A 23,463-nucleotide genomic window follows, 5' to 3' on the forward strand; every position below is an offset into this window, starting at 1 on the left:
AAAGGGCCAATCAACTGAGACCTGTATTCAATAATACAGTATCTTTCGGACAGAGACAACGCTGTTAACGCCCATGTACTCATTTTAAAACCGAATAAGGTGGGAAAATGAGAGTAAAGAGCATTTTCCAACTATGCTTTGCTCACAGAGGTACTCGAACCTTGGACTTAACGGTCCGAAGGCGAGTATCATACCACGAGACCACATGACTTTAATAGGGATTAATATTATGTCACATAAAAAAACGAAAAGAAAAAAAGAATCCATTGATTATCTCGCTCCCATTAAAAGATATAAATAACAATGTGAAATTTAATGTAAGCTCAATTTAATAAACGAAAAATGGACGTTTCGGGTTTCCCCTTTATCAACAAAACAGGATGAATGAAACACTACAGACGAATGAGATAATGTGGCAGCAACATTTACATTTCCCATTAAAAGACAATGTTATAATGACGCTCGACAAGGAGAAGAGATAAAATCACGTCATAGCTTCTTTGGAAGTCATCAATTGGCAAAGATAAAAATCTGAACGGTTTTTGTAGAGTAAAAAATCCCAGAAAAAATAGCCTATTTCAGACAATGTTTCAAACTTTTACAGAGAGACTGGAGGGTGAGAGCGAGAGAGAGAGAGAGAGAGAGAGAGAGAGAGAGAGAGAGAGAGGAACCGCTCTTCAAGTATTTTGCTGTTAATTCTTTGTTTCAATCAATATCTCTTCTTCAATATCTCTTCCATACAGGTTCTGGATAAATGTCATCTGTGGATGGTTTTTATGGTGGTTGCTTTACGAGGCTGTTCCCAATCCCTTTATGTGAAAAATGTTTTCTCCACTGTCTCACATCCAATGAACTTGATACCATTGGATAGATCAAAGACTGGGTGGGGATCCTGACCTCCCATAGTGGGCAGGGAGGTACATACTGTGTCTTCTATCCCCTTGTATCTGTTTTCCAACACACTTCCTGTCTTTGTCTTGGAATGAGATTACTTGGTTTTGTCCTGGCCCTGGCCGGAGTCCTAGCTGGGAGGGAAACAGTCAAATGCATAGTTGTTGTTTTTGGAGATGATATTTTTTTTCCTTGTAAATCATCTCTCTGTTATGTATTATATTTGTTATTTTGCATGTAATGTAATAATTTGAGTGTATTCCTCTTTGTTGGATTTTGTGCTTGTGTCCGGATGAGACTTATAGGTGATCTCAAACTAAGTACATTGGTGGTATGCTCTTGGAATCTACATCTGATCCCTATTTGTTCCCAGTCCCCCTATGTCTTACTTTTTCATGGGTGCTTTAATTGTAATTCTATAACTTTTTACTATCCCATTTTCTTCCTTTTTACTGGCGCTGATATAACCTTAATGTGTTGCTAGCGCCGTAAAACCCTTAAAAACAAACAAACATAGATCAAAGAATCTAAATGATTTGTAATTAAGTTAACAGCATCCCACCTTATCGTCTATATAATGCGCTTTACCGAGAGCAACATATAAAATTATATTATTATGGCGATGTATACTATTGCGTTTTCTTGTCGATGACAAAGTTGTTAAGAGAGAATGTGAGTAAAGAGGGTTTTCCAAGACCTAAACGTTGCGTCTCTCAGAGCGGAACTCATATATATATATGTAAAATCAAACTTGGGGTCAAAGGGACAACATTTTCCACATTGTGAAATTTATATGCACACACACACACACACACATATATATATATTATATATATATATATATATATTAATATATATATATATAATACATATATATATATATATATATATATATATATATATATAATATATATATATATATATATATATATATATATATATAAGGTCCGTATACATTGTCGCCAAAAAATTTTAATTTTATATTTATACATTTTTATGCATACCATGAATGAATAAAATACAATACATCATCATCATCACCATCATCGTCATCATCATCATCATCATCATCATCATCATCATCATCACCATTATTATTATTATTATTATTATTATTATTATTATTATTATTATTATTATTATTATTATTATTATTATTATCATTATTATTCTTTTTATTTTTTTTATTTTTATTTTTTATGTGTTGAAGAGGAGTAGAATTTGATGCCTTTGGGTTGAATCGGTTGTTGATGTTGATGATGATGATGATGATGATGATGATGATGATGATGATGATGATGATGATGATGATGATGATGATGACATTAACATGTCCCAACTATCGGGTAACCTCAGTCGTGTAGTCATAGCACGTCTGACCAGTAATCGGGAGGCCTAAAGCTCGATCCCCTGTCGAGACGGGCTAATTTTTTGGGATGTTTTTTTTTTCCTGTCATCGTTTCTCTACTTTGTCTGGCACTGTTTCAGACACACTTTCTTTATCTTAAACCAGCGCCTGATCCCTAAGTTGTCACTTTGATATCTTCAAAACAAACTAAAGGTACTCAAATGGGATGGTATGGTAGAACATCTGACGGGTAATAGGAGGCCTGAAGTTCGATCCCCTGTCGAACAGGCTAATTTTGTGGGATGTTTTTTTTTTCCTACTGTCATTTTTTCTCGACTTTGTGTGGCAAAGTTTCATACTTTCTTTATCTTTAAGGGGTAGTGTGGCTCGGCGGTACGATTTTTGCTTCGTACCCGGAAGGTACCGAGTTCGATTATCCGCCGCTGCGTTGCGTGGCCTTGAGCAAGTCGCCTCGCCCTAGCTCAATGTGCGACGCTGCACTGCGGCGGACGCCTGGGTTATTCCAGTCTTCCCTTGGAATAGGCCCTAGAGACAAATTTCCCCAATGGGATGAATACAGATAATTTTATTGATTTATTTATTTTATTTAAACCAGTGCATCTCCCTAATTTGACACTTTGATATCTTCAAAATCAAACTGAAGGTACTCCAATGGGATGGTATGGTAGAACATCTGACGTGTAATAGGACGCCTGAGGTTCGATCCCCTGTCGAGAAAGGCTATTTTTGGGATTTTTTTTTCCTGTCATCGTTTCTCTACTTTGTCCTGCACTGTTTCATACACACTTTCTTTATCTTAAACCAGTCCCTGCTCCTTAATTTGTCACTTTGAGATCTTCAAAACAAACCAGAACAAATCAAATATGGTGTAATGGTGGCACGTCTGACGGGTAATAGGAGGTCTGAGGTTCAATACCCTGTCGAGGATGGGTACAAGTTTTTGGGGGGATGGCTTTTTATTTTGTTTATTTTGCTTTTTATAATTTTAAAAATCTATTTCTGTCAACTTTCTTTAACACTGTTTCAAACACACTTTTTCTGATATAAATCATACCCAGTGCCTGCTCCCTAACTTGTCACTTTAATAATTTTTTTATTAGACATTAAATCGTCCCAACTATCTGGTAAACTCAATGGTGTAATGATAGCATGTCAGACCGACAATCAGGAAGTCTGAGGTTCGATCCCCAGTCGAGCCTGGAAGGCTGATTATTTGTGACTTGGTTTTTTTTCCTGCATTTTTTCTCTAGTTTGGCACTGTTTCTTACACACTTTCTTTATCTTAAACCAGCGCCTGTTCCCTTAGTTGTCATTTTTTATATCTTCAAAACAAACCGGAGCAGCTCAAATATGGTGTAATGCATAATTGTATCACGTCTGACGTGTAATCAGGAGGCCTAAAGTTTTTTGTCGATTATATTTTCCTGTCATTGTTTCTCTACTTTGTCTGGCACTGTTTCATACACACTTTCTTTATCTTAAACCAACGCCAGCTCCCTAATTTATCACTTTGATATCTTCAAAATCAAACTAAAGGTACTCCAATGGGATGTAATGGTAGAACATCTGACGTGTAATAGGAGGCCTGAGGTTCGATCCCTGTCGAGACATGCTAATTTTTTGGGATGATTTTTTTTCCTGTCATTTTTTTCTCTACTTTGTCAGGCACTGTTTCCTACACACTTTCTTTATCTTAAACCAGCGCCTGCTCTTTAATTTGTCACTTTGATATCTCCAAAACAAACCAGAGCAACTTAAATAGGGTGGAATGGTAGCACGTCTGACGGGTAATCATCAGGAGGCCTCAGTTCGATCCTCTGTCGAGACAGGCTAGATTTTGGCGATGTCTTTTTTTATTCCTCTCATCGTTTCTCTACTTTGTCTGGCACTGTTTCATACACACTTTCTTTATCTTAAACCAGCGCCTGTTCCCTCAGTTGTCATTTTTTATATCTTCAAAACAAACCGGAGCAGCTCAAATATGGTGGAATGCATAATGATATCACGTCTGACGTGTAATCAGGAGGCCTAAAGTTTTTTGTCGATTTTATTTTCCTGTCATTGTTTCTCTACTTTGTCCGGCACTGTTTCATAGACACTTTCTTTATCTTAAACCAGCGCCTGCTCTCAAAGGTGTCACGTTGATATCTTCAAACAAACCGGAGCAACATATAGTGTAATGATAGCACGTCTGACGGGTTATTGGAGGCCTCAGGTTCGATCCCCTGTCGAGACAGGCTACTGGTTGGGGGGATGGCTTTTTATATTGTTTGTTTTGCGTTTTATAATTTTTTAATAACTATTTGTCTACTTTTTCTAACACTGTTTCATACACACTTTTTCAGACCTTTATATTACCCAGTATCTGATCCCTAACTTGTCACATTGATAATTAAAAAATAGACATTAAATCGTCCCACTTATCGGGTCAACTCAGTGGTGTAATGATGGCATGTCAGACCGATAATCAGGAGGTCTGAGGTTCGATCCCCATCCGAGCTGGGCAGGCTGATTATTTGGGACGGGTTTTTTTCTCTTGCATTTTTCTACTTTGGCACTGTTTCATACACACTTTCTTTATCCTAAACTAGCCCCTGCTCCCTAATTCGTCACGTTGAGATCTTCAAAACAAACCGGAGAAACTCAAATATGGTGTAATGGTAGCACGTCTGACGGGTAATAGGAGGCTTGAGGTCCGATCCCCTGTCGAGACAGCCTAACTTTTTTGGGGTATGGCTTTTTATTTTGTTTGTTTTGCTTTTTATAATTTTTAAAATCTATTTTTGTCTACTTTCTCTAACACTGCTTCATACACACTTTTTCAGATCTTTATCCAGTGCCTGATCCCTAACTTGTCACTTTGATAATTAAAACAAAACAAAAACAAATGGAGCATGGAATGGGGTTCGGACACTAACACTCTTCTTAATATATACCGAACCCTTATTCGATCAAAATTGGACGACGCATCTTTTGTATACGGCTCTGCAAAACCATCCTACTTAGGCATGCTGGACCCAATTCATCATCAAGGACTGCGCTTGGCACTCGGGGCTTTCCGCACTTCTCCAGTGGCAAGCCTTTATGCTGAGGCAGATGAGCCACCTCTCCGTCTCAGGAGGAAAAAACTGGCTCTCCAGTATGTTACTAAGGTCACATCGCTGCACGACAACCCAGCACACAAACAGTACACTACACGGATAGGACACTAGAAGAAAAATTTCGCAAGCACCCAAAAATGACACCACCATTAGGTTGCAGAATAAAAAAAGACATCGCAGACATGAACATCAGTCTAGATAGGATACATCCATACGTCCAGGCAAAGACACTACCATGGTCCATACATAGACCAAACATAAATCTTAATCTAACAAAACTCGAAAAATCACAAACAGACCCACATATTTACAAACAGACACTAAAAGCAATATTACAAACATACAAAAACTATACTCACATCTTCACGGATGGTTCAAAGAGCGCAGATGCAGTAGATGTGCCTATCACTCATCGGAAGGCACAGGATCACTTCGCCTGGATAAAAATGTTTCGATCTTTACAGCGGAATCGAGAGCAATCCTAAATGCTCTCCGTTTGGCTGAGAGATCGAATAAAAACAAATTCTTGATCTTGTCTGACTCGCTGTCCGTACTCAAGGGGATCTCAAATTTTCATTGCACCGATCCAAGACTCATAAGTATCTTGGAAGGTGCAAATAAATTATTTATTTTTAAAAAAAAGAAAGTTTGCTTTCTCTGGGTACCTAGTCATGTGGGTATCCAGGGGAGCGAAGAAGCGGATCGACTGGCAAAAGAGGCGATGAGCCAAGAATTACAAGAGGGCAGTAAAATCCCACACGCGGATTTAAAGATCAATATAAAAAAACACGTCCGAAAGGAATGGGAACGATCCTGGTTTCGAGACGTACATAACAAATTAAAACAAATTAAAAGTTACCTCGGCCCCAGACCCAACTCGGGGCTAAAAAGAAGAGACGAGGTCAAAATAATTCGACTCCGGATCGGACATACTGCCCTCACTCACCTTTTCCTTCTGGAGAGGGATGAAAAACCCCTCTGAAGAAGATATAACTGTGACCTCACAGTTCACCATATTTTAATTGAATGTACAGAATTAGAACAGATAAGGTCACAACATTATGAAAACAGGGACTTGAAGTCTCTGTTCCACTCAGTCGATCCGTTTACAATTTTAAAGTATCTGCAGGAATGTGAACTCCTGCAGACATTGTAAATAAATATTTTTAAACAACAAACATGTAAGTATTATGATTTTATAAAGATTTTATTACAACAGTACACAATTGAACAGCTATGGCCCCTCAAGGCCGATAAAAATTGATAATAGACAGAAACGGGCGCTTAAATGACCTAAATAGTGTCGAAAGCGCCGTTAAACACCTAAAAACAAACAAACAAACAAATGGAGCTACTGCGGCTATGTGGTCTTGTGGTATTACACTCGAGTTCGGATCGGAAAGTCCTGGGTTCGAGCTTCGCTCGGCGCATAGTTGAGTCCTTGAAGAAGGCTCTTTATTCGCATTCTCTCACCGTACTTTGGTGTAAAATGAGTACCTGGCCGTTAACGGCGTTGTCTACTTTTCATTATGTAAGGATGCTCAGTAATAAATTAACTGAAGGCCTGCTTTGTGAATGGAGGGCTTTGACTTTCCCTATAGCATGGGAGCTCACTTGCTGTGTCTTTCATCTCTAAAAAAATTACACACCGTTATTAAACGAGCTTGATGCTGATACTGAAAAATGTTTGTGTGTGTTGAACCCGTGACCCCAAGAAGTCGGGGAGAGAAGGCTCTAGTTAGACTAAGGTTTTTAAGCGACTTCTTTTTTTTTTTGGGGGGGGGGGGGGGAGGGGTCGTGGATAGCTCATACGGTAGAGTCACGATCTCCCCGGCAAGGCGGAGTTGTCGGACCAGTAAGGTCGCGGGTTCGAGCCTCCATCGCCGCCGCGAAGCTTTCATTCTCTGTTGTCTTCTGGCACATTCCTACACACTTCATTTTTTATTATTATACTGAAATAAAGAATTCTTGGTCAAAAATATGGAAATTGGGTTTAGGTTTTCGAACGAATGAAGCGTGGCTCAGGGTTGTGGTCTTTGCTTCGTTCCCAAAAGGCCCGAGTTCGAGTACCCACCGTGCTTTATGGCTTTCAGCAAGTCACCTCTCCCTTGCTCACCTTGCTGCGCTGCACTGCGGTTGACGCTTGGGTTATTCCAGTCTTCCCTTGGAAAACCCTAAAGACAAATAATTAAATGTCCTCTTTGAGTGAATAAAGGGATTTTTTCACTCGGCTCTCTCTCTCTCTCTCTCTCTCTCTCTCTCGCTCTCTCGCTCTCTCTCTCTCCCTCCCTCTCTCTCTCCCTCCCTCTCTCTATCCCTCCCTCTCTTTCTCTCTCCCTCCCTCTCTCTCCCTCCCTCTCTCGCTCCCTCCCTCCCTCCCTCTCTCTCTCTCTCCCTCCCTCTCTCCGTCTCTCTCTCCCTCCCTCTCTCTCCCTCCCTCCCTCTCTCTCCCCCTCCCTCTCTCTCTCCCTCCCTCTCTCCCTCCCTCCCTCTCTCTCTCTCCCTCCCTCTCTCTCTCTCCCTCCCTCCCTCTCTCTCTCTCTCTCTCTCTCTCTCTCTCTCTCTCTCTCTCTCTCTCTCTCTCTCTCCCCCTCCCCACAAGGGGTTCCTAACAGATAGCCACGTTTAAGATGTATGACGAAAGAGGGGGCAGCGTCGCTCAGCGGTACGGCCTTTGCTACGTACACGGAAGGTACCGAGTTCGAATGCCCATCGTGCTGTGTGGCCTTGAGCAAGTCACCTCGCCCAAGCTCAATTTGCGACGCCGCACTGCTGCTGACACCTGGGCAATTCCAGTCCTTGGAACAGACCCAAGAGACAAATTTCCTCTTCTTCTTCTTCTAGGTTCCATGCCTGGTCCAGGCTTCGGATACTGCATGAATTATCTCTCTCCATTCCTCCCTGTCTCTTGCTTTTTCAAACAGCTCTAGGATTGTTAGGTTGGTGAAGCCCTTCAGTTGGTCTATGAGTGTTTTTCTTTGTCTCCCCCGGGCGCGTTTACCAGGTATTTTTCCACAACTTGCCAGGTATTCATTCTTATCTTTCCTTACTATGTGTCCGAAAAAGGATCGTTGTATGGGTGTACGATCCGATAGTGATGTCGTTTCTTCTTCTCTTTACTAGCCTATCCTGCTGCTTTGGTTTGTGATTGTATTTTTGACAGGGGATATTTTTTTTTTTTTGTAAATCTTCTGCCTGTTTGTTCTTGGTCATTTATAATTTAGCTTATGATATCTTTAGGTTATGATTTTGATTTACATTTGTACTATTTTTGTTAGATTGCTTGTTTTTTTGTTTCAGCCGTCTCTCATATAACCTCAATTGTGTTGGAAGAGACCTAAAGCAACAAACAAACAAAAAAACAAAAAAATAGTTGTCGATTAAAGGCATTAGTTTCCTTTGTTGGTATGTTTGTTTTAGCACTTCTTCGTTCGTTTTGTGTGCAGTATACGATATTCTCTGCATCCTTCTCAAACACCAAATTTCAAAAGCTTCAATGTTCTTTTGTGTTTCTGCATTTGTAGTCCAGCTTCCATGGGATGAATAAAGGGATTTTTTTTTCATTTATGTTTTAATATGACTCCAATAAGGTGATATGTATTTTTTTTCTATCTGGGTTAATTAAAGGTCTTAGTAAAGGTGCTAGGGTGTTTGTTTTTTTTCCAATTAGGGTTATTTACCAGCACGAGGTTTTATTTTTTATTTTTTTCCCTTGTCTGCTTTGGTATATTTGAGTCTTCGTCCCTCTCTACATTCAACACTTACTCAAACCGTACGTACCTCTGAGAAATCTTAGATCCCATGATTTAAAATTGTTAGCATCTCCTAAAACTAAACTTAAATATTTTGGCGATAGTGGTATGATACTGGGCTTGGACCAGAAGGTCCATGGTTCGAGTCCCGCTCTTACCGGGGAATTGTTGAGTCACAGGAATAGTTCTTTCATCACATCTTAGTGTACTCAGTGTAAAATGAGTACCTAACCATTAAGACGGTTGTCTCTGTCGGAAAAAATGCAATATCACCCAACAGGCGACATGTCCCGTCCCACACGTTAAATCTTGCTAGTCCGCTGTTCATCCCATTGTAGAACACTTTGAGCACGTTTAGAGGAAATTGCGCTATATACATGCTCATGTTTACACGAGAAAAGCGGGCGCTTAAGCGGAACGGGCATTCAGGCGATGAGCACTCTAGTGGAGACCACTGTAAAACAATGTCTGTTCACCATTAATAGATTTGTTTCTCTTGTCTCGAGCTCGATAACCTACTTGAATGACAGACGAACATCTGCAATACCTTGACAAAACAGGTTATTCTTATTTTAGCCAGAAAAAAAATGCTTCAAAAGTTTAAAGATCACGATGACCCACAACATGTATATAAATCTTAAACCTGGGACGTCTTTGGAAGTCCGCAAGTTGAACACTTTTTAACAGATTCTCTTTATGTGCGGCTATGTGGTCTAGCGGTATGACACTCGCTTTCGGATCGGAAGGTCCTGGGTTCGAGCCTCGCTCGGCGCATAGTTGAGTCCTTGGAAAAGGCTCTTTACTCACATTCTCTCACCGTACTCAGGTGTAAAATGAGTACCTGGCCGTTAACAGCGTTGTCTTTGTCCGAAAAATTGTAATATCGCCTAACAGGCGTCATGTCTCGTCCTACATGTTAAATGTTGCTGTTGACCAGGGACCCCTTGTAAAGCGCATTGAGCACGTTAAGTGGATATTGCGCTATATAAATGCTCAATTTAATACAGATTGTGGACCATCGTCGTATTATATCAGTTTGTATGCGAAGCGAATGTTTCTGGACTTATTGAAAAATGGCGATTTGACATGGTACAAATGGCTATTGTGATGTGTAGACACAAACAGACGAATCGTAAACAAAGGGCAGACAACACTGCCTCCATTTGTTTCCGTCACGTGAAGCTGCCTTTCCAATCAGATCGTCTCTTTGGATTGTTTTTATAAGATGTCTTGAGATTTTTCTTACGTTTCCCTCCTGGTCTCTTAACGTTTGTTTATTAAATGAATTTATTTTTCTGTCGCATTGATTTTCACGTGGTATTTTTCCTGCAGCATTGAAGGGGCTTCAGATTTTGTTGTTTTATTTTTTTTAATGATCCTTCTGTTACAATGTTCATAAGAGCTTTCCTTATTTATCTTCCTAGTATTCTTTTCGCTTATTTTGATCTATTTTGCTCACCTCTCTGTCTTTCTCTCTCTCTCTCTCTCTCTCTCTCTCTCTCTCTCTCTCTCTCTCTCTCTCTCTCTCTGAGTGTGTGTGTGTGTGTACGTGTGTATGTATGTGTCTCCCTCTCTCTCTCACAATATATATATATATATATGATTATATATACGAGTATGTATATGTATATATGTATGTTTATATGTTTGTGTGCATGTATGTATGTATGTATGTATGTATGTATGTATGTATGTATGTATGTATGTATACATGTTTGCATTTATGTGTACTGAGCGTCAATATAAACTGGCCAGAAGTTAACCACATATAGCATCATAACAAAGTGCCACACTTAAAATAGCCCACATTAAAATGAAAGCCAAAATATTCTAAACTAAACGTCTCAGAATCTACAAGATTAGAAACTTTTTGTACTTTTATCAAAGACACAAAAGAGAGTAAAAAATTGACATTGCTTGGATCGCAAAGGCGTCGATTGCTAAGGGCAATCCATTGCGAACTGTACATTTCTATTTGAAAGAAAATAGTGACGGAATGCGGGAAAACATAACGATAATATACAGAAAACACCCAGTTAACTCAGCTAGGGTCTTACAAACTGTATTCATACCTCGAATTACCAACGTTGTTAGAAGCTCGCTGATTGGCATGAATACTGCTGGTATTCCATCAAGAGATATTGCAACGTTCTACCATTGATCCAAATCCAGTGCCAATAGTGATATTATATTGGATTCGATAGTCTGGTGTCACGTCCGCCCAGCAACGAGCAGTTTGGTTCTTATCAAAGAAAATCGATACTTTTTATTCTTCATGCTGGGTAGAACTACTTCACACGTCATGTGATCAGAATGTATAAAAGTCAAAATATGATCAGATTTATAATGCGTTTCTCCTCTGGATACACTTTTACGCTCGTCGGAGAGGTATATCATAAGGGCGTCCGCCATTGTTCCGATAGTTTAGAACCAGTTGCTAAGTTATTATGTGTCATTACGAGGGAAGTGACGTCAAGACTGTTGTAGCCTCTTAGCAAGCATTACGATCACAGTACGGTCTACCCCGTGTGGTCTCCGGGGTCCCTCAACTGAGAGGGAAAAGAATTGAGCCACCGTAAGCTCATGCGTGTCGTAGAAGGCGACTAAAAGAGCCATTCTGGTTTGGTGGTAACCAACGAAAAACCACACGACTGGTGAGAGAAAAATGGAGAGACACAGTGGCTCCACAGACCCCCACACCCCAGCCCTTTTTATGAGAATGGCTTCATTCACCCATTTTGCTATTTTTCTTGTCCTGGCAATCATCCCCAAACTTTTTCTCCCCCCAAATCCCAAGAACGTAGTATATAAAAGATGTTTTGAGGAATGACGGTTTCAGTTTAAAGAGAGCAAGGGAAGGCGATGGCATAGCACAAATCCCACCCCCTTTTACCATATTTGAGCTATGATTTCCATTCCATACCCCATTTCCCCAATGATTCCAAATTTCCCTTCCTTATCAAAATTGAGTTGCCAGGACAGAGAGAGAGAAAGAACGGAGGAAAACAAGCCTTCTTAACTGTCTTCTATCCCCCAGTATCTCTATACCCTGTACCGTTGAAATAGGTTCAACGAGGAGATATTCCTTTCCAAATCCTGCACAGCAGGCACCTTTCTGCTGAGGGTGCGCAGTTCCGAGAGGACCCCGATAAGGAGGAGCTATTGATCCTGGAGGCTGAGGGGGGTTCACCTTGCGAGGTGTTTCTACCCCAACACTCCTCTTTGGCTTGACGCTTCTCTAAAGACGGGTGGGTAGCCTACCTTGTAGATGGCCCGAGCTACCCAACGCAGAGATGCCAAATCTATTTTTTGGCACTCCCCTCCATTTAGGCAAAGAGATTGGAAGGACTAGATTTAAAACCATATCTAGTTCCTGTCCCCCATGAAATTTCTTTTTAATCATGGTTTGTCATCTCTGAATCAGCAGTCAGTCTTTGTGCAACGCAAAGATTAGGGTCAATCCGAGAGAAAGGCCTGGAGGCGGGACGTCCCCCAACTCCACCCCTCGAGTCCTTTTTTTTTTTTTTTTTTTTTTTTTTTTTTTTTTTTTTTTTTTTTTTTCCCCAAGGACCATGGAAGGACAAGAGGAGGCCAGACTTGAGGAGTATAGCTTCGGTGAGTGCCTTACCCCCCAAGTGTGGGACTGAGCCGTGCTAGTGGGCACAATATAGCCGGGTTGAATAAAAATTTATATATATCATGGCCAAAAATATGAAAAACTCTCCCCTTAAAGCCCCACCCCAGACAGGTAAAAAACGAAAGATAACTGCCCCGATGACTCTTGATGACTTACCAGGAATGGCAACCCCAAAATTCTCGCCGTTCCTGGTAATTCAACCGAATGAGGAAAACATCAAACTGAACACTTTGAGTATCTTCACCATCAGCAAGGCACTCAAAGCAAATGGCGCCGGTACACCAAAGGCAGTGAACAGGAACAACTCTGGCACTTTAATGATACAAGTGCAGGGTCGACAAGAGAGTGAGAACCTCTTGAAATGTACCAGATTCTCTGACATCCCAGTCACCGTTGAGGCTCACAGGAGCCTCAATAGGTCAAAAGGTGTCATAAGAAGCAGAGATCTGGTAGGCTGTTCGGAGCAGGAGATGGTTGAGAAACTGGAGGGTGTTGTCGAAGCTCGGCGGGTTAGCATCCGCCGCGGCGACAGCACAATCCAGACCAACACCTGGATCCTGACTTTTGACAGCCCGAGACCCCCGTCGAGAATAAGAATTGAATACCTCGACTTGGAGGTTCGGCCTTACGTCCCGAACCCCATGAGATGTTTTAACTGCCACCGGTACGGCCATACGAAAACAAACTGCCGCCGTAAAGCTACATGCCCCCGCTGCGGCAAAGAAGACCACAATGAGGAAAACTGCAAAGTGGACCCTTGTTGTCTGAACTGCCAAGGCAAGCATGCAGCACATTCGAAAGATTGTCCTAAGTGGCAAGAAGAAAAGGCAATCTTGACATACAGAGCCACTTACGGCGGTACGTTTGCTCAGGCAAAAGCAGTGATCTGCCCCCCTCGGCAGGTCGCTGCTTCTGCCAAGAGTTATGCAGAAGTTGCCAGGGCTGCTGGTAATAACCAAAACAGCCATGGCAAAATCGCACAGACTAGAAAAGACAGTCCTCAAAAGAAAAAGCCATCAAGACCTAAAAACAAGGTCGCAAATGTGTCAAAAAATCTTTTTGACACATTGGAGGTTCAAGATGTGGAACCTGCAGCCCCCTCCACATCCACCTCCAAGGCGACCTCCACCCCCCCCCCTCCTTCCCCAAACAAAAAAATTCTCCCCCTCATGGGCGTGGATGCTGGACCCACCCCCCATCTCCATTCCCGTGAGCCCTCTCTATCCCCCCAAAAACAAAACTCCACCCCTTCCCAGAATATGGAGCCACCAACACCAGTCGGGGGATCCACAAATCCCCCTGAGGGGCCTCAAAGCCCCAAAAAATCTAAGAACCCAGAGGGACCTAAAAATCCCAAGGGTTCAAAAAAACCAGCCCTAAAAAAACCGAGAGGCCCTCCACAGGGCCTCCTTCTCCTATGGAAGTCTCTCCTCCTAGGAGAATAAAAGTAAAAGGGTTGAAGGCAGGCATACTGCCTAACCTCCCCACAAAAAATTAGGATACCTAGTCAGACAAGATTAATTTCCTGGAACATCAGAGGGATCAGATCAAATAGAACAGAATTGGACCTCCTCCTCCAGAGGAATCCTGATGTAGTCTGTCTGCAGGAAACAAAATTACCAGCAGACGACTACACAGTAAAAGGATATACGGCCAATCATCTGATTCACTCTGATGGCCAGATAGCGTGTGGGGGAGTTTCAATTCTCACGAAGAAGAGCACCCCCCACCGCTTGATACCAATGAAAACAAATCTACAGGCAATAGCAGTGAGAGTGACATTGCACAGACCAATCACCATCTGCTCTGTGTACATCCCACCAGATCATCGCCTCCAGTCTGCCGAGCTAGAGGGAGTTCTAAACCAACTCCCCCCTCCCTATGTGATAATGGGAGATTTCAATGCTCACAGTCCTCTCTGGGGAAACACAGACACAAACCAGAGGGGAAAGGCAGTGGAGGCTTTCATAATGAAAATGGATGTATACTTGGCAAACGGTCTCGAGGCAACACGGGTAAATATTCACAATCTTACCACGTCTGCCATCGATCTCACTTTCTGTGATCCTACATTAGCTCCAGATCTCTCCTGGACTGTGATCGATGACGATCACGGTTCTGACCATTTTCCAGTCTGCCTCGACATCACCCCGACTTCAAGGGCCCCACGCCCAAACGTTGGAGTGTACGGCGAGCAGATTGGGAAACTTTCTCACAGGAGTTTCACAGACTCCTTACGACAGAGGTGGACAGCTATGACAAATTCAAAAATATTTTAACAAATATCTGCAGCTCGACAATACCAACAACCTCTGGTGGACCGAGAAAACACAATCCCTGGTTTACAGAGGAATGTCGAGCGGCCCTACGGGAGAAGAAAAAAGCATACAGGAAAGCGATGAGATTCCCAATCCCTGAGAATTTCACAACATTTAGGAAATTACGAGCAAAGTGTAGGAAGATCTTCCGAGAAAACAAACGGAGATCCTTCCAAAACTTTGTCTCCAAAATAAATAGCCAGACACCCCTAAATAGGGTGTGGAAGATGTTACGGAAACTGAAGGGATCTGATAGTGATTCACTAAATCACTTGACACGTCCCGATGGATCCGTGGCTGAAACAGAACAAGACATTGCCAACACTCTGGCCGAGAGACTGGCGCACAACTCCTCGTCTGCACACCACACACCACAATTTCTGCGCCATAAACAAAACGCAGAAAACACACCAATAAACTTTACATCTACAAACACCGAAGACTACAACAAACCATTTACACTTGAGGAGTTGGGTGCCTGCCTCCGTGACACAAATGTCACAGCACCGGGTCCTGACAACATCAGTTATGAAATACTCCGACATCTTCCACAAGATAGTCTGGTTGTCCTTTTGAATATCTATAACAAGATATGGACAACACAGACTTTTCCACCTAGTTGGAATCTGGCCACTGTGATTCCAATCCCAAACCTGGGAAAGACCATTCGGACGCTTCAAACTACCGACCAATCTCCCTCACCAGCTGCCTATGCAAGCTGATGGAGAAAATGGTCAACAAGCGTCTGATGTTCTACTTGGAACACAACAACTCCCTCTCCGACCTCCAATGTGGCTTTCGAAAGAACAGATCAACTGTTGATCACCTTGTTCGACTAGAGAGCTTCATTCGTGAGGCCTTTGCCAAAGGTGAGCACTTGGTAGCAATCTTCTTTGACCTTGAGAAGGCCTTTGACACAACTTGGAAATTCGGAATCCTCAAAGATCTGCACAATCTTGGTCTGCGAGGAAACCTTCCAATGTTTGTCAGAGCATTTTTAAACAACAGATCCTTTCAGGTCAAAGCAGGATCCACCTTTTCTGATCCATTTGATCAGGAAGAGGGAGTTCCACAGGGTAGCATTCTGTCTCCCATTCTGTTTGAGATTAAAATAAACTCAATAGTGAATGCAATGAGACAGAATGTTGACTGTTCCTTATATGTTGATGACTTTCTAGTATGCTATCGAAGTAAATCGAGTATGGACACCATTGAGAGACAGTTACAACTCCAACTAAACAAACTGTCGGAGTGGGCAAATCTCAATGGTTTCTCCTTCTCCCCATCAAAAACAGTAGCTGTCCACTTCTGCCGAAAACGCACCTGCATTAGACAGCCTGACCTTTATCTCAACAATTCCAGAATTGAGGTAAAGGACGAAGCCCGATTCCTGGGTTTGATCTTTGATAGGAAACTAAATTTCCTCGCCCATATCAAAGATCTCAGACTGCGATGCATGAAAGCAATGAGAATAATGAGAGTTCTGTCGAGCATGGAATGGGGTTCGGACACAAACACTCTTCTAAAGATATACCGAACCCTTATTCGATCAAAACTGGACTACGCATCTTTTGTATACGGCTCTGCAAAACCATCCTACTTAGGCATGCTGGACCCAATTCATCATCAGGGACTGCGCTTGGCACTCGGGGCTTTCCGCACTTCTCCAGTGGCAAGCCTTTATGCTGAGGCAGATGAGCCACCTCTCCATCTCAGGAGGAAAAAACTGGCTCTCCAGTATGTTACTAAGGTCACATCGCTGCACGACAACCCAGCACACAAACATGTACACTACACGGATAGGACACTAGAAGAAAAATTTCGCAAGCACCCAAAAATGACACCACCATTAGGTTGCAGAATAAAAAAAGACATCGCAGACATGAACATCAGTCTAGATAGGATACATCCATACGTCCAGGCAAAGACACCACCATGGTCCATACATAGACCAAACATAAATTTGGACCTAACAAAACTGGAAAAATCACAAACAGACCCACATATTTACAAACAGACACTAAAAGCAATATTACAAACATACAAAAACCATACTCACATATTTACGGATGGTTCAAAGAGCGCAGATGCTGTAGGATGTGCCTATCACTCATCTGAAGGCACAGGATCACTTCGCCTGGATAGAAATGTTTCGATCTTTACAGCGGAATCGAGAGCAATCCTAAATGCTCTCCGTTTGGCTGAGAGATCGAATAAAAATAAATTCTTGATCTTGTCTGACTCGCTGTCCGTACTTAAGGGGATCTCAAATTTTTATTGCACCGATCCAAGACTCATAAGTATCTTGGAAGGTGCAAATAAATTATTTATTAAGAAAAAGAAAGTTTGTTTTCTCTGGGTACCTAGTCATGTGGGTATCCAGGGGAACGAAGAAGCGGATCGACTGGCAAAAGAGGCGGTGAACCAAGAATTACAAGAGGGCAGTAAAATCCCACACGCGGATTTAAAGATCAATATTAAAAAACATGTCCGAAAGGAATGGGAACGATCCTGGAGTCGAGATGTACATAACAAATTAAAACAAATTAAAAGTGACCTCGGCCCCAGACCCAACTCGGGGCTAAAAAGAAGAGACGAGGTAAAAATAACTCGACTCCGGATCGGACATACTGCCCTCACTCACCGTTTCCTTCTGGAGAGGGATGAAAAACCCCTCTGCAGAACATGTAACTGTGACCTGACAGTTCAACACATTTTAATTGAATGTACAGAATTAGAACAGATAAGGTCACAACATTATGATAACAGAGACTTGAAGTCTCTGTTCCAGTCGGTCGATCCGCTTACAATTTTAAAGTATCTGCAGGAATGTGAACTCCTGCAGAAATTGTAAATAGATATTTTTACTTAACAAACATGTAACTATTATGATTTTATAAAGATTTTATTACAACAGTACACGTTTTGATCAGCTGTGGCCCCTCGGGGCCGATAAAAGATTGATGAAAGACAGAAACGGGCGCTTAAATGACCTAAATAGTGTCGAAAGCGCCGTTAAACACCTAAAAACAAAAACAAACAAACAAACAGTACGGTCTCCAACATTCCATGTCTTGGGAAGTAAAGAACTTCTGTTGACGATGACAGAAAATTGGTCCAACATCATGATGAATCAGTCAGAGAGACTGCGAATGAAATCCTACCTGCAAAAAATCAGTTTACTCAGGTAGCGCCTTACCAACTGCATTCATACCTCGAATTTCAGAAGTTGTCAGAAGCCAACTGATTGGCATGAATACTGCTGGTGTTACATCAAGAGATATTGCAACGTTCTACCATTGATCAAAATCCAATGCCAATAATAATATTACAATTAGCAAACATTACGATTACAGTACGGTCTCCAACATCCCAGGTCTTGGGAAGAAAAGGACTGACGATAACAGAAATTAGTCCAACATCATGATGACAGCCATTTTAATCAGTCCATATTTCATTATCATTATCAAATTTGAGAATAAGATTCAGAGAGGTAGGATGTAAAATGCCGACGTCCATGCGGCAGCTTTTGCTCAAGGAACACCACACGACTGCAAAGTTTCAATGGCCTGTTGCTCACGAACGGGACGAGGTTCTACATTTCTGAGAGAAGCAACTTCAAGCTTTCTTTTGCTGATGGTGATCGTTACATTAAATTATGCCCTTCCGCCACGACATCATAAGATATCGTCGCCTAATCATTCAACGAAGAAATATAGATAATTCATCAAACAAGATGGCTGGTGTCAACAGGAATCACCAATGTTGTCCAAGTGAGCAAATTGGATGTTGATAATCTTGCCCAAGAAAAAAACAAAAGTGCCTGAAGCGGGGCTCGAACCCGGGACCTTCCGGGTCTCCGCGCAATGCCTTAACCACTCGGCTACTTCGGCCCCCCCCCCTTACATGGTTACATTGCAATATGAGTAAAACGGGTCTTGGGCTGTGGCCTCGGGCCCGTTGTGGAATTGGCCGATATAAGGGCTAATCATCTTTCAGGGCTTGTCGACATTGTGGGCTCAACAACAGCACACGTGAATCATGCTCCAATCCTGTTATCAAACGTGTTATCGTAGTATCAAATTGTTTTACTCATTTAGAAATAAAAGTGTAAATGTGTATTGAATTGATATAACCAGAATTTTCAAAGTATTTCTTGTTTATTGAAATTTTCAAATGAATTAAATTTGGACCAAGAAACAAATAGCAAAGAGAGGAAAAATAACAAAACAGTAAGAACATTTACACACTCTTCAACTATGTGTATTTAGTCTAAGTTTACTTTTGCACTCCCCAAAAAGTTTGAGTGTTTTTAACACACACCCTATTTAGGTAGATATCAAATTAAGAAATTAAGGAGCAAGCACCAGTGTAAGATAAAGAACTGAACAAGTGTGTATGAAAGGTGCCAGACAAAGCAAGAAAGAAATATACAAGAAAAAAAAACATTTTAAAAAATCAGTGGACCTCGACTGGCTTTTTGTGATGTTTTTTTTTTTCTTGTCTATCTTGTGTTTGTCTTTCTTGCTTTGTCACTGGCACCTTTCATACACACTTGTTCAGTTCTTTATCTTAGGTAAATATGTGTGTATCTTACTCAAATTCATGTATCCTAACTGGAATTCTCTTAACTTTCAAACGATGTACGAGTTGTGACAATGTGACCGACAGTTCTTAAGTTACGGGCATTTAATCACTGGCCAGTTTAAATTGAAGCTCAGTACATGTATCCGTGAGTGTCAATGTATTAGATGGACAAAATAAAATAGCCAAATATTTGACTCATTATTTTCTATAAGTACAAATGTTCTAAAACTCTATACAAAAACATGTTTAAACAATAGTGAAATTATATTTCATTGGGATATGTTAGAAAATATCATGTTGATTATTATTTTTGTGATTAGTGTAAAAAAAAGGTAGATATATTAATTGATAGTGGTATATACAACGTTCATTAATTGTATTAATTGTATACATGTGTATTACATATATATATATATATATATATATATATATATATGTGTGTGTGTGTGTGTGTGTGTGTGTGTGTGTGTGTGCAAAGAAATGCGAAAAGGAAAAGCAGTTGTTGAACTTGATCCACCGGTCGAACTTTTTGATCCATTGGAATATTATTAGAGAAGAGATATTCTTACCACCGTCATCTATATAATGGCAAAGGTATGCCACTTGAAAAACAAAGAAATATAATAATCAACTTTCACAACAATACCTTTACTCTCTCGAGTTCATTGGCATGGAAAATCGAACAAATTTGTTCGAGTTTCAATGAGAGTGAACTCGAGAGAGTTAAAAAGCTGAAATAAATTGAATTTGAACAATATTGAACGGCGTGTACATATATGCAGGTCTGACATCAGAACGAAATTATGGGCCTAGTTTAACATTGTTGTAATGGACAATTTTGTGCGTCATTTTTTGTGAAATTTTGATCACAATATCTAGCCTATAATGTAGCAATGACTATTCCGCACAAATCTTTGGGCCTCTTTTTCGCTTACGAAGTGCCCGAATTCGCGTCAAAATATGGGACGAAGCCCTTTCGTATATGCTATTTTAAAAAATTAATTACGACGCTGTTTATTGCTGAATATGACTGAAAGTTTGCACACCGTTAGAAAAAAGGTCATTTTAGATTATGTCAAGCGACAAAACTCGTGCGATTACCAGAAGACCGTTAAAAATAGCTTTTTACTCTTTGGAGTAAAATATTTCTAAAACTACCGGGCGTGGAGGTTTTGTCGCTGACAAGGTAATACATGAACATTTCTTCTTTTTAGTTGTATAATTTCATATGAATATGACGAGTACTTTTCCCGTATTTTACAAAACACCATCCTAATTTGCTCTTCAAGTTTCACACTTATTACGCAAGATACATCCAAAGGTCGAAAAAAAATGCCGAAAAAGCGTCCCATATTTTCGCGTTATTTTCCTCTTTGCGGGTCATCCAAATAAATGACACATTTGAAACTGCATAACTTGTTTATTTACGAATGGATTTTCAAAATTCAAAAACATTTTTTCTCAGTGGAGATAGGGCTTTGATTTTAGACAAAAATTTCCTCAAAAAGAGAAAAAAACATTTTTCATAGTCATTGCTATATAATGAATTGGGTTATCAGATCGACAAATAAGTTCACGTCGATATAGAACAATTGACACAATGAGCCACACAACAAAAAAAACATCTTAAGAATAATAATGATTAGAATGCGAGACAAAATATCTCCAGAAATAGACAGAGAACAATTTGATTTGTGAAAGAAAAGAGAATAGATGCAATATATTTACATTGAAAACAACCATACAATTGTTCTACAAAAAATCCCTATAATTATGCTTTACCGACTTTCTCATTTCTAAACGCCTTCGACTCAATAAAACTCGATTATTTGTTTTATCTTAAAGAAAATAAATAGAGACACGGAAGACTTGAGAATAATACATCTTACAAAAAATAGGGCATTTATATAGCGCAATATCCACTAAACGTGCTCAAAGCGCTTTACAAGGGGTCCTTGGCCAACAGCAACATTTAGCGAGTGTCCAAGACTAGACCACAGCCGCACAGAAAATAAATATAGACTAGAAAGACTTGAGAAAAACATCTTACAACATCCATACTGGAATCAAAAGGTGTGTGTGTCAAAGCCAGACCTGCCTACTCGAACGAAGAATTCGTAAAAACACGAAATTTTGGCTCCAATTCAGAATTGTATGAGCATAGTCTCTAAAGCGTTAAAACTTCTTGAAAATGAAAGTAGATGCCTACTGCATAATCTAAAGGATTTCGACGTGTTTAATCTTTTAATTTAATTATAGAGACTACAATTTTATCTCCTAAAAATTACGAATCTGTAAATGTTCAGGTAGGCAGGTCTATCTAGTCCAAACTGGCAACAAATGCGATGGGCGATCAGACTATGAATAATGTAGGATACGCTGACGATGTGGTGTTGGTGGCAAGTTCGCTCAAAGAGTTTCAAAGTAGGTGAGAGAGAGCTCTAGAAATGACCTGAGTTTGATACGAATATTTTTGTATTCGTGGATAGCTCACACGGTAGAGCCACGCTCTCACCTGCCAGGCGGAGTTGTCGTACCAATTAGGTCGCAGGTTCAAACCCCACCACCGCCGCGAAAATTTTTTATTCTCTATTATCTTCTGGCACTTTTCTACTCACTTCATCTCTTGTTGTTTCAAATAACGATGTGAAATTGAATGTAAGCTTCAATTTAATATACGAAAACAGATAAAATGGACGTTTCGAGTTTTCCCTTTATCAACAAAAAAGGATGAATGAAACACCACAGACAAATGAGATAAATGTGGTAGTGGCGTTGTTATGATGAATGATTCATCATCTACGACGAAACATGACGCATGTTAGGCGATTTACATTTTTTTAAAAACAGAGTCACGCTGTTAAAGGCCAGGTAAAAATGTCACACCTGAGTACGTAAGAGAATGTTAGTAAATATAATCTTTTCCAAGGATTCACAAATACGCCGCTCAGAGCATAGCTCGAACCCAGGACCTTCTGATCCGAAGACGACTGTCATAACACTAGACCGCATTGCCCCAAAACGACGGGTATGGTATAGAAGAAATGAAACAAAGAATAACGCTATCAAAAAGCGTATTCCATAGCATAAAACCAAGGGAAAATTTTATGTATTAAGTATAAACACCCCCCCCCCCCCCCCCCCCCACCTATAAAACTGTCCAAAATAATAATATTATGTCCTATAGTCACTACTTTACGACAGCGAAACATGGCCTTTAGATGCAGACTGTACAAAAACAATTGAAGCAATAGGATTCAGTAGTCTGATGTCACGTCCGCCCAGTAACAAGCAGCTTGTTTCTAAACAAAGAAAATCGGTACTTTTTATTTTTCATGCTGGCTTGAACTTTTTCCCATGTCATGTGATCAGAATGTATAAAACTCAAAAGATAATTCGATTTATAATGTTTTTCTCCTCTTGATATACTTTTATGATGGTCGGAGAAGTATTTCATAAGGGCGTCCGCCATTGTTCCGATAGTTTAGAACTAAGTACTATGCGTCATTACGAGAGAAGTGACGTCACGACTGTTGAAGCCTATTGGGATGTGGCTGTAGAGACGAATCCAAAATTTCCATGGACAGACAAAAGGTGCAATGAATACGTTTTGAAAGGAGAATTAGTAGAGAAAAGATTCTAACGTCAACTGTATGGAAAAGGCAAACGAAGTATTTTGGACATGTGTGGCATGGTAGGGGCATTAACGTCTTCAAATTTCTTTACAGGAGGTCCCTAGCCAACAGCAAAATGTAACGTGTAAGACGAGACATGACGCCTGTTAAGCGATATTATAATTTTTTCCCTT

The sequence above is a fragment of the Berghia stephanieae genome, chromosome 3 (genome assembly GCF_034508935.2).
Source record: "Berghia stephanieae isolate SIO BIC M18660-M18661 chromosome 3, UCSD_Bste_1.3, whole genome shotgun sequence".
Lineage (NCBI taxonomy): Eukaryota > Metazoa > Mollusca > Gastropoda > Nudibranchia > Aeolidiidae > Berghia > Berghia stephanieae.